This window comes from Macrobrachium nipponense, chromosome 13, assembly GCF_015104395.2.
Source record: "Macrobrachium nipponense isolate FS-2020 chromosome 13, ASM1510439v2, whole genome shotgun sequence".
NCBI classification, from domain to species: domain Eukaryota; kingdom Metazoa; phylum Arthropoda; class Malacostraca; order Decapoda; family Palaemonidae; genus Macrobrachium; species Macrobrachium nipponense.
In genome coordinates this window covers 18110133-18121639 of record NC_087206.1, presented here as the reverse complement: position 1 = coordinate 18121639, position 11507 = coordinate 18110133, and the positions used below count along the sequence as shown (strand labels likewise).

Below are 11507 nucleotides of genomic sequence, written 5' to 3'. Positions count from 1 at the left end.
AAATGGCGACGATTGATAAGAATCTCAAATATGCAATTTCTGATCTGCTTGTGAGCTGGCCGGCTGGTTGGCGCGATAAGAGAAGCCTCCTCGAAGAAATATCGTTTTTTTATCGGACATTAGAGAAATGAGCTCTTTATCCAATCTGAGGACAAGAGCTACGAGGCTTTTGTCCCACGAATCTCGAGCTTTTAATGTAAACATAATGTTTGCAATACCAGGCTGTTGTTTCTTTTTGTCGTTTAAGCATTGTGACTACTTATTTCTTTTCATATATTTCATATGTTTCAGGACTCCGTTGTTATCATATTTATAACCAGTGACGGAACAGAAGTTTGTACGAGCGTTCAGAGGCAGAAAGTGACTGGTTTGGAGCAAAAAGTCGTTTCAGGCAAGGCAGAGTAATGTCTCTGTTGTTTTTTATATTAAAGTTTAATAATTGTGGGACAAGTAAGGGATATAAGTAAGTATTTGAAATCTTTCGTAATAATATTCTTCTGAAGAGTTTTCCCAACTCCTTATTTTGGATTCCTAAACTACAAGGCCATCCCCCTCTTTTTATTTGGCCCCCATCAGAATCCATTGACAGAAAGTATAGACTATACTGTCAAAACCAAAAGGAGAAATTCTCGACGTTTTCATTTCGATCTCACAGGAGACAGTCTTCGTCGGATATTGAAACGCTTCTCCCTTTCATATCCCAATGGCCTTCTTCATCTCCTTGATTCCAGTATGTAACCAGAGTGTCTGGTCCTGAACTTCTCATTTATTATTTGGTAAAAGGAGAATGGCAGGAATGGGGAGCTGATGAAACTGAATGTAAGTATGATCTTCTCTTTCATCAAGTCGCTCTGCAGTATTCTTTCAATTTATTTATGGCCAAGTGAGGGGGCAGCTGATGCAAAGGAAGTGGATGTGGATGTCTTAATACCAGATGTCCATTCACCATCTTGATTCGGTTCCTTCCTCTTAAATGATATGAATATGAACCTGAAATTCGTGTTTTGCCATATTCTTAATAAAGTATAAGGCATATTCAACCTACGTATTTTTACACTTGATGAGAAGAATCGCCCCTTTCATCATCAACATCACTATCGCTGAGATTGTTTAAGATGTAACTGTGAGACAGAGTAGAAAGTTCTTGCACTTGAAAATACGGGATACATTAATTATACAATCAGAGAGAGAAACGAAGGCAAAACAGTAGAAGGGGCGGTGGGGGAGTATTTTGATCAGAATAAGAGATTCTACACGGACAAAAGGGCGGAGAGAGTGATTAATCAATAATGGGTTTCAGAATAAAATTTGCAAATGGAATAAGGCTGTGTGTCTGAAGCAGATGCAGTCCCAAATCGATTGAGAGGATATCTTGACTGGTTTTTAATAGAGGAGAAAGAAGACAGGCCTCATTTTGATTGACGAGAGTAAAAGTGGTTAATGTGAGTCTGGGAATGCGAATAGAAGCGTCTTTTGAGTCATAACGACGGCAATTAAACGAATTAAAAAAAGATGATGGGCGGTGGAAGCGGGATTGAGTTGCTGATCAGGTTTGCAAGGTATGTTCTACATGAATGTCTAGATAATTGTTTCTTTGTTGAAGCCCCCAACGAGACACTGGAGACTAAATCTTATAGAAGAATAAATGGAATGCTAGAAATTTCATCTAGAAAGACAGCAGAATGGCTGATAAGATTAGTGAAAAGAACCTGCAGAACTAGTGCAACAGTTTCGAAATTCGAGGGTAAAAATGAACGAGAATAAGGTTAAGGGTAAATACGAAAGAACAGCTAATGGGTAAATATTTACCATAAGTAGCTAATAATGAATTTCAAAATAAATACTAGAAGAATAGAAGTGGATGATTCTGATTGTCTTAGGGGCTAATATAACACAACATAATGGTGAAATGAAACCATGTGTGAACCACACCTTGCGAGGTAGCAAGGTGTGTGCAAAAGACAGAAAGAGATTACAATGATCTATATAGACCAAGTTTTGTATACTTTCACGTGATTGTTGAGCCACGTTTCCCTTACAGAAGTTAAAGGTGGGTGGTGTGAAATTTAATATATATATATATATATATATATATATATATATATATATATATATATATATATTATATATATATATATATTACATATATATATATATATATTATATATATATATTATATATACACATATATATATATATATATATATATATATATAAATAATATATATATGCTTGAAAAAATCACAGTAGATGCACGTGACTTCATAAATAATCGAATACCACGGGAAAATGATAGTCAGAAATCCAAGCGCTTTCGTCTTACTCAGACATCGTCAAGGGGCTCCTTGACGATGTCTGAGTAAAGACGAAAGCGCTTGGATTTCTGACTATCATTTCCCGTGGTATTCGCTTATATATATATATATTATATATATATATATATATATATCATATATACTATATATATATATATATGCATATACAATATATATATATATATATATAATATATATCTATATGTATGTATATATAAGTATATGTATTTTATATATAACTATATAATTATTTAGCTTAAAAAATCACATTAGATGCACTGACTTCAGCTTCTTATATATATATATATATATATATACATATATATATATATATATATATATATATATATAAGCATATGTATATATAGAGATATAATTATTTGCTTAAAAAACACATTAGATTCATGTATGACTTCAGTATAGAAACGAATACCACAGAAAAATGACAGGCAAAAGTTCAGTACCGAGCACTTGGTACTGAATTTTCCCGAATTATTTTAATTTTCTGTAAAAGAAAACTATTGTGCCGGCTTACTCTGTCCGTCGGCCCTCAGGTCTTAAAAACTACTGAGGCTAGAGGGCTGCAAGTTGGTATGTTGATCATACATACTTCAATCATCAAACATACCAAATTGCAGCCCTCTAGCCCCCAGTCGTTTTAATTTTATTTAAGGTTAATGTTAGCCACGATCGTACTTCTGGCAGCGCTAAAGGTACCAACAACACCGGACCGTGGCTGAATTTCGAAGGGCGGCGGTAAGAGTTTTATGGGTCGTGGCTGAGGCCACCACCGGACAGAAAACTCTATTGGATTTTTTGCTGGTTTCTCTTATTATGTTCAAAGAGACCTTTATCCAAGTTTCTGTCTCTCTCCCCAGATGAGGTAAATGTTGTAGTTCTCACATTTTAAAATGTTGACCCATGGATTCTATTTTTCTTCGTGACCTGCGGTCGCTTACTTGACACATTACACCTGGTGGTTTTGTTGGTATTGAAAACGGATATCTCGATTGTTTTGTTCTTTTTTTCAATTCGCTGACTAATTAAAACCCAGGATTTTATGATATTTTACTTTTCTGAACAGAAAAAAAAAGAGTATCATCATAAAGTTACAGTAAAGTAGTAAAAGTAGTATAACTACATTTTTTCCCATTAGATATATTTTTTTCGACAATTGTAAGATGCTCACAAAGAACGAATTTTAAAGCTTCCTCCCAAGAGAAATAATTGGTTTGCTTTGTAGTCCAAAACAACTACATTTTTTCATCTTAGTTATCAGAAACTGGATCGCAAGGAAATGAATTAAGATGAAACAAAAATCATTCCTACGTTTCTGATGTTAAATTACTCGTTACACTTGGTACGTTTGTGAGAGGAAGCGTCCATTCGCCACGAATTCCGAATACACCTCGCTATGGAGTTATGCTCGTGACTTGAACAGCCTAAACTTTGTAAACAACAGCCGGAGTCCAGACAATGTATGCGCAAACTTTGTCAGTTCCACAGAAAATGCAGGAATTTACCGACAGCCAAAAGCACGCCGTTTAAACTACACTGAAAGCACGGGACGCGTTCGCAATTGCTGGCTGTCATTACGAATTGGATTTTCCTGTTTGTGCTCTCCCTAATGGCGTACACAACAGCAGCGTTTGCTATCGAATTTCATGGCTGAACACTTTTGAGTTCTGGTGCCGAATGATATAAAAAAAATAAAAAAATAAGGATTTTTAGGTGTGTGTGTGTATATATATACATATGTATATGTGTGGATATATAATATACATACATATATCATATAGTATATATATATATATATATATAATATGTATATATATATTCATATATATACATATATATATATATATATATATATATATATATATATATATATATATATATATATAGTGACACATGCTGCCCAGTTTTAGAAGGGGATCTTTGAAATTATATAACGTATATATATATATATATATATATATATATATATATGATATAATATATATATCATTAAAAAATGATTATAATTGCAATGATCCTCTTCTAACGTTGGTAGTATTTGTACAGAGAATTTGAGTTGCACCAAACCATTACAGGAACCAATATACCTGGTATCACAGTCTGTACAAGCGAACTTGCTAAACGATATAGGAAGATAATCCCTTTTCAGTGTCTTGGTACACAAGGTCAAAAATATTCCTTTATAAACGTTTCAGGATATTTTTATCTTTTTTATGTGATGCTTTTCTCCTCCCATTTTCTCAGGCCTCCTTCTTGAAGTGTTTGCTTTTGGTATTTGAAGAGGATAATTGCTGTTTGCTTTTTTCCATTTCAACGCATAATCCATGGCTGGTCGAGATTATCTGGGACAGGGACACAGACACGCATATTTATATATATATATATATATATATATATATATATATATATATATATATATATATATATATATATATGTATATATTTATATATATATATATATATATATATATATATATATATATATGTGTACATATATATATGTGTGTGTGTGTGTGTTTGTGTGTGTGTGTGTGACTGGTAAAAATGTTCTGTTACAACAGAATTCCATCTAATTAAGGGAGCCCATAAAAACCCCAAAATATAGAAAGAAAGTACTATATCAGAGACTGCTGTCTCTCTCTTCAGGTAGATGAATGAGAAAAGTTACAGAAAAGGTGGTATTTATACGAAGAGATCCATCCACAGTTAAGCCAATTTAGGACACTCCCACTGATAATTCTTCTGTGATCCTCTTGAGCATTGGTTGAAGGAAAACTTTATCAAGGTTATCTGAATAACCATGCGCCCTTTGAGATGTTCATTACCTATCTCTGTTTAATCAAAGCCGATTCTATCATCTGGCTTTTGTACCGACAGTTACTGCTAAAAATTATACGTGACAAATTCCAGTTTATTCTTTGCTTATGTTCATTTATATGGTTGAAAACAGCTGAGTTTTGTTGCCCATACCTAACTGGCCGTTTATGTTGTATATCTATGGGGAAGTGATTTTCCTGTAAAACTGATGTAAGATTGGTCACAGTCTAAACTCGTATGTCTTTGGGGGATTTCTTTTGATGGACGTTAATCAGAGATTATATACATATATATTTATATGTACATGTGTATGCATGTATGTGTGCATATACTATGCATAAACATTTGTTATTTTAACCATCTATGGACACCGTCCTCATCATTTTTTTATTCCTTTACCTAAAATCCCACACCTCAGGAAATAAAATCTATTCTATCAGAATACCCTTTTAAGTCTTAGGAATATCTTCAAAATACATTTTTTGGGGGGAATTAAACAAGTAAATAAATTGATGGTGAATGATGGTAAGAATCTGAGATATGGATAATAGATGTGTTAACTCTGTTGCAAATGGCATGTGACTGACGCATGTGACGGTTATAAATGGAATGCAGGCGAAGGCAAATGACTCATTTTCATAATACACAGCAAGTAAAGACCTCGCAAAGCATGGAATTGAAATGATTACTGAGAAAGCGAAGTATTTGAAGGTTTAACGGCACAAATGCCGTTAAACAATTAAAGTCAAATGGGAAATCTCCAGTTGATAGCAAATCTTTTTTGGAGGTTTTCAGTATTTCAGAAAATGAAATTCTTACTTTTTGTATTGCGTTTTCGCGTACAAGCTTCCTTTAATTTTATCCTACCCTAAATTACATACAGACCTTCCTCCTAAACCCAGTATTTATGATGATGTCTAGAACATTTTATTTTTAGATAGCAAGGATGTTTCCTTTGATAAAGCGTGAAAGGCATTTCAGATAAGCATCTCAATAGTGACATGGAATTTTAAAGCATCTTCCCACGATATTTGTCGATTTTGTCTATAAACGAAAGAGAGAAACAAACAGCAAAACGGTATTGCTTCAGGAAAAATGCTCCATAAAAAGATACCTTTTAAGGAGGCAGAAGCAGCAACCCCTTACCTACCTTTCCTTGCGGGGAAAAAGGGAAAAAACAGTTGAGAGAGAGAGAGAGAGAGAGAGAGAGAGAGAGAGAGAGAGAGAGAGAGAGAGAGATTTCCCAATGGAACACAATTTGGAAATGCGATAAGTCTATGGGTTCCACCCTTAACATTTCGTTTGAAATAAAACCGTTTTCTGTGATTATACGTTCCCAGTCTGCAGTTTATCAAGCTCAGAGTTCGGAGTCGATGGGAGAATACCGTAAAGGTATGTTGTCAGATTTAGCCAGCTTTATGGCAACATGGTCCCTGCGTCCTTTTGGAAGCCCGCGAGACAAAGGAAGAAAAGGAATCACTTTACTGGGAGTATTTTTTCCTTCTTTTGCCCACAAGCTTCAAAAATGGAAAGTACGTACTTTAAAACCATGGAAGCGTATTTCTTAGAACTGTCATTTTATTGTCTCAATAATGATATTTCCCGATTGGTTCCAACTGATGCTGGGTGTATGGCTAAGGTCATGAATATTGCATGTTACCTCGATGAAACTTTTTCTTTCATTGAACTTATCTACTTTTTAGAGTCTTATTTTTGTTTACCCGTTCTTCTCATCAATTGATATTATTTCCATATAACACGAAAATACTCGGTTTATAATTTTTCTTCTAATTCTAAACACTCAGAACACATTAATGCATCGAGCTAACAAGAGGTAATTATTGAATTTAATTTTTATACTCACTTTCTCAATCTTTATATTTTTTTATCAATTGATATTATTTCCATATGACACGAAAGTACTCGATTTATAAATGTTCTTGTAATTCTTAACACTTAGAACACATTACTGCATCAGACTGACAAAAAGTAGTTATTGAATTTCATATTAATACTCACTCTCTCAATTTTTATATTCTCAGCCGAAAGTGTGTGCGAATATTTTCGCAAGTTCGTCTTTCTCTCCGAAATATGTAACTCATTTTATATATTTCCAGGAATTAATAAACTGAAGCATGGCATTTGTTTTTTCTCAAAAGGTTAAAGAGAAATTGAAATGACATTTTCCCAAACTGAAAAAAGAAAAAAAACGCCCAGAATTTTTTTGTAGTGTCAGAATAAATGAAATTCATGTAGCATACGAAAAAGTGCCTCTGGGAAATTTCTGTTTCTGTTGTTCATTTTTTTAGCCCCCTTTTTGATTGACGGCCTAAAGATGGCTAGAATTCTCAATTTCTTCGCTTTTTATTCATAAAAACAAACAAAAAAAACCACTCTCTCTCTCTGTCTCTGTCTCTGTCTCTGTCTCTGTCTCTCTCCCACACACACATACGTACAAAAACACGAACATGCATATATTATTTATATATATATATATATATATATATATATAATGTGTGTGTGTGTGTGTGTGTGTGTGTGTGTGTGTGTGTATGTATGTATATATATATATTATATATATATATATAATATATATATATATATATATATATATATATGACAGCAGGCAGACAGCCATACATTCCAACAGGGGTTCCAGCAAGACAACAGCTCACATGATCAATTTATTAAAAGACGTTTCGTGCCCCAAAGCATTGGCACATCATCAGTCTGGAATAAAATTTATTCTTTTAAAAAACAATAAATAAAGTAAAAAGTACAATCCAAAAATATGAATTATTGACAGAAGCTTACAAGTATTAGAAGACTACCTATCAGTACAGAGAAGAAGAGCAGAATGACTAGAAACGCGAGGACCGACCGAACTACCAACGAAAGGGGAGTGGCAGAGACGTAATTGTTTAAATTAGGAGATAGATGTTTGATGTAAAGTGACTCAATTGTTTTTAGAAAGGATGCTTGGGTTGTTGAGGTAAGGATATAAAAATGTGTTTTTTTTCCATAGGAATCTTACGCTTTGAGGCATGTGTTCGAATACTCGAGAGTTCGGGATTCGATATCCTAAATCTCGTCCTATAGATGAGTCCCATGTGACTATAATAACGGACTTGCAACAATCTCCGTGTTGAACTAATATAAGTACCAAGGCATCTTTGGGATTCATATTTATAGATTACATTGGACAACATAAAATCTTGCAGCTTATCCTTGTAATTAAAGAGGCTACCTATCCTTTTTGGATTTACAGGGATTAGGGTTAGGTCTTAGGAAACCTAATTCTTTTTCTATAATATTTTTTTATATTCAAGCGTAGTTTATCTGTGTGGATAAAGGGAATTGATGCGTACATATTAAGTTTAGGTACGTTGAAACTAGCAGGGGTGGAGATACGTAATTAGAAACCATTTCATTAATAATATTAAGAACAAATTGCGTTGGGTAAAAGTTACCTGTAAAACATTTCAGTAGGTATTCAATTTCATTATGGAAAGCAGACCAGTCCGACGTATATTTAAGTGCTCTGTGTACCAACGTAATGACAGAGTTAGCTTTAAAGCCATAAAAACACGAACTATAAAAATTATTTCCCAATCCAGTAAAAGCACTCTTGCCATATACACTAGTATTAAAACGTTGTTCACTCCTAGTAATTTTTACATCCAAGAAGGCTATTGAATTGTTGTTTTCAGTTTCTATGGTAAATTTCACGTTTGGATGAACAGTGTTGATATAACCAAGAAACTCGTAATATTGCCAATTGTATTTAAACAGGGTAAAAGTATCATCAACGTACCTTCCATAAAACGCTGGTTTATAATTATCAGGGCAACTATTTGAACATTTTTCTTCAAGATGACTCATAAAAAAGTTAGCAAATGAAGGTCCTAACGGTGATCCCATAGCAACTCCCTCGACCTGCGAGTAAAGCTGTTTGTTAAAAACGAAAGCCGAATCTTGCACAGCAAGTTCGAGTAGTGTCTTAAAAAGGTGTCTGCTAAAACCTTCTTGTTTAATTTTTCTTAGAAAGCGGTTTATTTTATCCTCCCGTTTGTAGATATCTCCAAAGTTGGGTTCACCTATACATTTAAATTTGGTTACATCAGCTAATATTAGGTTCATTTTATTCAGATAATCACCTCTATTAAGAATGACCGATTTTTAAGAAAAATTAAACAAGCAGGTAATATTAGTGATAATGTTTACCAGGAACTACTAGTTACCGGCTTATCTTTCAGTATTCTCTATGGCTTGCCAAAAATTCATAAGGAAGGTACACCTTTAAGACCTATCATGTCAGCTTATAACAGCCCTTCGTTTAAGATATCAAAATTTATAGTACAATTACTGACTGATTTCTCAACTCACGGTATGTTTAAAAAAGGGTTTCGAATTTCAGCAAAAAATAATTCAACAAGATGGTGAACTAATTATGACTAGTTTTGACGTCGAATCGTTGTTCACTAACGTTCCAGTTACAGAAACTATAGACATTACTCTTAATAAAGTTTATTAGTTTAAAGTTTATAGAAGAATTTCATGGTTTTAGCAGACACCTTTTTAAGACACTACTCGAACTTGCTGCGCAAGATTCGGCTTTCGTTTTTAACAAACAGCTTTACTCGCAGGTCGAGGGAGTTACTGTGGGATCACCGTTAGGACCTTCATTTGCTAACTTTTTTATGAGTCATCTTGAAGAAAATTTTCAAATAGTTGTCCTGATCATTTTAAACCAGCGTTTTATGGAAGTTACATTGATGATACTTTTACCCTGTTTAAATACAGTTGGCAATGTTACGAGTTTCTTGATTATATCAACACTGTTCATCCAAACGTGAAATTTACCATAGAAACTGAAAACAACAATTCAATAGCCTTCTTGGATGTAAAAATTACTAGGAGTGAACAACGTTTTAATACTAGTGTATATGGCAAGAGTGCTTTTACTGGATTGGGAAATAATTTTTATAGTTCGTATTTTTATGGCTTTAAAGCTAACTGTCATTACGTTGGTACACAGAGCACTTAAATATACGTCGGACTGGTCTGCTTTCCATAATGAAATTGAATACCTACTGAAATTTTTTACAGCTAACTTTTACCCAAGCAATTGTTCTATTATTAATAAAAATGGTTTTTAATTACGTATCTCCACCCCCTGCTAGTTTCAACGTACCTAAACTTAATATGTACGCATCAATTCCTTTTATCCACACAGATAAACTACGCTTGAATATAAAAAATTTTATAGAAAAAGAATTAGGTTTCCTAAGACCTAACCCTAATCCCTGTAAATCCAAAAAGGATAGGTAGCCTCTTCAATTACAAGGATAAGCTGCAAGATTTTATGTTGTCCAATGTAATCTATAAATATGAATGCCCAAGATGCCTTGGTACTTATATTGGTTCAACACGGAGATTGTTGCAAGTCCGTTATTATAGTCACATGGGACTCAGCTATAGGACGGGGTCTAGGATATCGAATCCCGAACTCTCGAGTATTCGAACACATACCTCAAAATGCAAGATTCCTATGGAAAAAACACATTTTTCTATCCTTACCTCAACAACCCAAGCATCCTTTCTAACAACACTTGAGTCACTTTACATCAAACACCTATCACCTAATTTAAACAATTACGTCTCTGCCACTCCCCTTTCGTTGGTAGTTCGGTCGGTCCTCGCGTTTCTAGTCATTCTGCTCTTCTTCTCTAAACTGATAGGTAGTCTTCAAATACTTGGAAGCTTCTGTCAATAATTCATATTTTTGGATTGTACTTTTTACTTTATTTATTGTTTTTTAAAAGAATAAATTTTATTCCAGACTGATGATGTGCCAATGTTTTGCGGCACGAAACGTCTCTTAATAAATTGATCATGTGAGCTGTTGTCTTGATAGAGCCCCTTTTGGAATATATATATATATCATATATATATAGTATATATATATATATATATATATTATATATATATAGAATGAATATTATATATATATATATAGATAGATATATATATTGTATAGATATATATATAGGTATATATATTATTATGTGTACATATCTATATATATAAACGTATGTATATATATATACTATATATATATATATATATATATATGATATCTATATATAGTATATATATTTATATATATATATATATATATATATATCTATATATCGAACTACAAATGTCCTCCTTAATATCTAATTCACTCTACCTCGGAATTAATATATTTTCATATATGCTTAACCGAGGGGGAATTTATTAAGCGATAATAGAATTGGCCATCGACAGGCGCGAACCAGCGACCTCCTAATTCCAGGACTGGCAGTGAAGCCT

General features: G+C 33.4%; 1 protein-coding gene across 2 annotated transcripts in view; it reads right to left on the bottom strand.

The window, feature by feature from the left end:
- Positions 1–7821: 7821 nt before the first annotated feature.
- Positions 7822–11507, bottom strand: part of LOC135225668 (palmitoyl-protein thioesterase 1-like) — a 23272-nt gene continuing 19586 nt past the window's right edge. The window contains exon 8 of one of the 2 annotated variants that reach the window (XM_064265014.1): positions 7822–9086. The gene's annotated coding sequence lies outside the window, so the exon portion shown is untranslated. The remainder of the gene's footprint in view (positions 9087–11507) is intronic. The other variant, XM_064265013.1, reaches the window with a different exon arrangement.